Below are 6,000 nucleotides of genomic sequence, written 5' to 3' on the forward strand. Positions count from 1 at the left end.
GTCAACGGTACAGGCTGGTGGTGTTTTTCTGTTAGGTCCCTTGATACTAATTGAGCAATGTTTCCATGCCCTGAAGAATTCAGGCTGTTCTGGAAACAAAGGCGTTCCAACCGGGTACCTAATAAACTGGTCACTGAGTGTAGGTAGGGCCAAAGTGACTAGGCAACAAGATAGATAATTAACAGTAGCATCAGCATATTTAATTAGGCAAAATAGTTATTGCAAAATAGGTCAATGCAGATAGTCTGGGTAGCTATTTGGTTAACTATTTAGCAGTCTTATGGCTTGGGGTTAGAAGCTGTTCAGGGACCTATTGGTCCCAGACTTGGTGCATTGGTACCGCTTGCCGTGCAGTAACACAGAGAACCGTCTATGATTTGGGTGGCTGGAGTCCAATTTTTAAGGCCGCCTTCTGGCACCGCCTGGTGTAAACCTCTGACAGTTATAACATCTTAAACGCTTCAGTACATAAGCACTCACATAACAACTCATACATCCTATGGTTACTTTATTTGGCAGTATCCGGTCCTTGAAGTGTAACAGAATAGACTGGCTATCTACCCTAACTCCACCCCTTGTTGCTTGCAATCTTTGCAAGCTTGCAAACATTCACTAGAACGCCTCCTCTCATGTTAGTGTAACACTCACAGGCACTCCTGTTATCACCCCTTTAATCCACTGCTTCCCTGTTTGATCAGTCCAGCTGCTCGACACCACCATACACTTCCCTATTTGCTTCACTCTGATAACTTTTTCCCTCTGTGCCATGTCCTTACAGAACACCAAGGAGTTCCCGTCTCTTAACACTTTAGCATTGACAACTTCTCCAACTTTTATCACAGCCGTCCACCTTATCGGACTCATCGCCCCAAGTCCCCCTTCCTCCCTAAACTTCCGAATCACTTAACTCTCCTCCTCACCTCCATGCTACCCTCGTAACTTATCTTGCCCTTCCTCAGCACTCTCTACCTCCGAACTGCCGCTAGCGTTGGAAAACTATGTTGCTCTTCTTTTCTGCCTCCTCTCTGCCTACATAGACCTCTCGCTCCCCTTCAAACCCCTACTCACTTTCTCTCCCACTTTCTTTTTGTCTTTCTTACTCCCCCTTTATTTGTACTACTATGCTCCATACTTGCTTCACTTTTTTCTCCATTATCTCCTACCATCTCTGACCCAGTCACTGTTTCAGCCTCTCCCTCACTTCTGTCCCCGTCTCCTCTTGCCCAGGCAACCTTGGCTTTAGTTAGCCCATGATTTATTACAGTAACCTTCCACCCCAAGAATGGTAGTACACATATCAATGTGTGCACTGTACACATGTATCAATATGCATCATTACAAAATTGAATGGGGGAAAAATATAGTTATACCTTTGCCTATTCGATCTGGCCACTAACATAGGCCTACGGCATTGCACCAAATTCTTGTCTCAAATTCTCAAATTCTTGTCTCTTCTGTTATCCAGAACCAAATATTTGCGCGTCTTGACAAATTGGCGTGCGAAGGTGGGTGCACATATCCAGATTAGATTCGATCCAGATTAGACCAGAAAGTGCTTGTTTCATTTTCTCCGGTTTTGCCTGGCAAAAAACGTTCATATTATCCATATAAAATACAGTTTAGCAATCTGTTACGAAGGCATCTTTGACAGAACAATAGGCTACCTGGCAATGTCTTTGATATTTTTCATATTTCAGATAGGCCTAGTTTGGGTGGGTTAATTATATACCTCAGTGGTGGGTAGGCCTGCTGACTATATGTCTAAAGGTAGCTGTAACATCGTACTGCCTTCAATATTTATGGGATGAAGATGTAACATATTCTGGTGAATTAAATACCATATTTGTGAGGAAGAAAAAGGCTACAGACCGACCATGCTTTCCAAGCACGGTTTGTTTTAGAGGGGCACCCATTGTTTTAGAGGGGGCACTGAGAACGTGAGGATGGGGGACGGATGGTGGTTTATGTAAGCATACCTCTTTACCTGTTCAATTGCATTTTAATGAGGGTGTCATTCTGACTGTTGTAATCCACACATCTCATACTGCACAAACATGTCTAGGATATTACATCCAAATTACAACTGTAATTATTACAGTCACAACAGTAATAATACCACACATCATCAACACAGGCACGTATCATGGCATCATGATATTGCAGGGGTCGGTTTTGAGACCTGTTCTCTTTACTATTTATATAAATAATGTCCTCCCTATAAATATCTGGACATTTGGATTGATAAAGATCTAAAGTTTAAAACACATACGGAAGAGCTAGTTAAAAAGCTAAGATTTAAATTGGGCTTCTTCTTTTTTTAAATAGATCTTGCATCTCTTTAAACAGCAGGAAGCAGATTGTACAATCAACATTCCTGCCAGTTTTGGACTATGATGACACCATTTATAAAAATGCAGCAGACACCACTCTAAAATCCTTGGATGCAGTCTACCATAGCGCCTTTCGCTTTATCACAGGTGACAGGTTTAATACTCATCACTGCATCCTGTATCAGAAGGTCGGCTGGCCCTCACTAAAGTCGTGTAGATCACTTTCTTGTAGATCACGCTGCTGAAAAATCTTCCAACATACTTCACTGTTAAAATAAAACACCAAACCCGTTCACAGGGATAGATAACTCTCGAGGTTCCACTAGTCCGTACCGATCTAGGTAGATCGCTTTCAGTTTTAATGCCCCCGATTCCTGGAATAGCCTGCAGAAATCCTTGCATCTTGATTCCCTGGGGCCGTCAGGGCAGTTTAAGACTAGTATTACTGTAGATGTGTTGAATGAGATGTGCAGTTGGTTTGATGAAAATAAGAGATTGTTGTGGTTGTAATGTTGAAAGTTGTACTGTAACTTGTAGTTTTTTTGTTAGATTGATAATTTTGTACTGTTGTATTGCTGTGCTCAGCGCACCTTTGAAAATAAGACCATGGTCTCAATGGGTTTCCCTTAACTAAATAACAGTTAAATAAATCAAATCATAATTAATACACAAACATGATATTATCATAAGGTGCTAGATTACATTTACACCTCTTGAGCTATCGGTATCCTCCTGACTGGTCCAGTCAGTGTGCCCCCTCCGCAAAATATTGCTGACAGGTATTTTTTATAAATAATTATGACAAAAAGTGGGCTTAGAAATTATGTTTAGTAATTAATTTAACATCTGAAAAGGATTAAAAAACAGGACACATCTGAGGGGGAACATGCCCCATGCCCTTGTGTCGCCTCTGTCTTCCATCCGATCCTGCAACCTCCCTGCCTAAATTATTACCACCTGTAGCACTCACGTTGGTAGCCATGAAGTGCTTTGAAAGGCTGGTCATGGCTCACATCAACACCATCATCCTGGAAAACCTAGACCCACTCCAATTCGCATACAGCACCAGCAGATCCACAGACGATGCAATCTCAATCACACTCCAAACTGCCCTTTCCCACCTGGACAAAAGGAACACCTATGTGAGAATGCTGTTCATTGACTACAGCTCAGCGTTCAACACAATAGCGCCCACAAAGCTCATCACTAAGCTAAGGACCCTGGGACTAAACACCTCCCACTGCAACTGGATCCTGGGCTTCCTAATGGGCCGCCCCCAGGTGATAAGGGCAGGCAACAACACATCTGCCACGCTGATCCTCAACACTGAGGCCCCTCAGGGGTGCGTGCTTAGTCCCCTCCTATACTCCCTGTTCACCCACGACTGCGTGGTCAAACACGACTCCAACACCATCAATAAGTTTGCTGACGACACAACAGTGGTAGGCCTGATAACCGACAATGATGAGACAGCCTATAGGGAGGAGGTCAGAGACCTGGCAGTGTGGTACCAGGACAACAACTTCTCCCTCAATATGAGCAAGACAAAGGAGCTGATCGTGGACTACAAGAAAAGGCGGCCCGAACAGGCCCCCATTACATCTCCGGGCTGTAGTGGAGCGGGTCGAGAGTTTCGAGTGTCCACATCACCTATGAACTATCATGGTCCAAACACACAAGACAGTCATGAAGAGGGCACGACAACACCTTTTCCCCCTCAGAGGACTGAACATTTTTTGTATGGGTCTCCAGATCCTCAAAAAGTTCTACAGCTGCACCATCGAGAGCATCCTGACTGGTTGCATCACCCTCTGGTATGGCAACTGCTTGGCATCTGACGGTAAGGTGCTACAGAGGGTACGGCCCAGTACATCACTGGGGCCAAGCTTCCTGCAATCCAGTACCTATATACCTGGTGGTGTCAGAGGAAGGCCCAGAAAATTGTCAAAGACTCCAGTCACCCAAGTCATAGACTGTCATAGAATGCTCTCTCCCCCAAGCCATAAGACTGCTGAACAATTAATCAAATGGCCACCTGGACCATTTACATTGACACCGCCCCCTCCATTTGTTTTTACACTGCTGCTCTGCGCTGTCTATTATCTATGCATAGTCACTTTACCCATATCTACACATGTAAAAATTACCTCGACTAACCTGTAGCCCCGCACATTGACTCGGTACCGGTACCCCCTGTACATACCCTCGTTATTGTTATTTTATTGTGTTACTTTTTATATTTTTTTACTTTAGTTTATTCAGTAAATATTTTCTTCACTATTTCTTGAACTGCATTGTTGGTTAAGGGCTTTTAAGTAATCATTTCACGGTAAGGTCTACACCTGTTTTATTCGGCGCATGTGACAAATACAATTTGATTTGATTTGATCCAGTTGGGCCTTATGATCCCGCCTGGACCTGGCAATGAGCAAAGAGATGCCTAGGCAGGATGCTAGACACTCTAGTGCACATATGTCAGAGTCAAGGCCCGCGGGCCACATCCGGCCCGCGAGAAGGTTTTTTACGGCCCCTGGGATGATCTTGATTTATTATTAGAACCGGCCCGCAGACCGCAGCAAGCCGGCAGCCCGCAGATCTTTTACACGCACCAATACTACATTTCCCACAATGCAACGGTGACGCACCGAGCAGTAGGCTGCTTCATTTCAATATTTATTGGCACAGCAGTCGTCAGCATCACAGTAAAATTAACTTTCAGATACCCATCAAAAATGGCAAAACGGAAGGTGGACACTGAGAACCGGGGGTTTTCAAACAGGTGGGAGTCGGAGTATATGTTCACGGAGGTAGCTGGAAACCTGTGTGTCTTCTGTGTGGAGAAAGTGTGGCGGTACTGAAAGAGTATAATCTGAGACGACATTATGAAACGAAACACGCGGACAAAAACAAGAATATGGACATGGAACAAAGGCTACAAAAGGCAGAGGAATTAAAACGAGGCCTCAAATCTCGACAGGCTCTGTTCAAAAAGCCAAATCACAAGGCCAGGCTGCTGTCAAGGCCAGTTTTATTTTGGCAGAAGAGATCGCTAAATCAGCCCGGCCATTTACGGAGGGGTTTCATCAAAAACTGCATGATTAAAGTTTGTGACGAAGTTTGCCAGAAAAAAGGCACCTCTTTTTAAATGTGAGTCTGAAGCAGAAACACCATTGCCGAGAGAGTAGACCAGTTGTCCATCAATTAAAAGAGCAGCTTTGTGAAAAAGGGAAAGATTTCATTGGCATATTCCTTGGCTGTGGGATGAAAGCACCCGACAATTCTGACATTGCCCAGTTGTCAATTTCATTCCGCGGAGTGGACTCCAGCCTAAGGTGACAGAGGGTTTTTGGCTTTACGTCTATGCATGGCACAACTACGGGGCATGATTTGTATGAAGAGGTGTCAAGATGTGTAATGAGATGGAGCTGCCTTGGGAAAAACTCGTGGGTTTGACAACCGGACGGAGCACCTGCGATGTGTGGACACAGGAGCGGACTGGTGGCGGAAGATACGGGAAAAGATGCAAGAGGAAAACGCGACAGGTGAGCTGACAGCTTATCATGTATCATACACCAGGAAGCCGTTGTGCGGTAAAGCCTTGAAAATGGAGCATGTAATGAGCATCATCACGCGCACAGTTAACTTTATCAGAGCCAAAGGTTTGAATCAC

The sequence above is a fragment of the Salvelinus sp. IW2-2015 genome, linkage group LG35 (genome assembly GCF_002910315.2).
Source record: "Salvelinus sp. IW2-2015 linkage group LG35, ASM291031v2, whole genome shotgun sequence".
NCBI lineage: Eukaryota > Metazoa > Chordata > Actinopteri > Salmoniformes > Salmonidae > Salvelinus > Salvelinus sp. IW2-2015.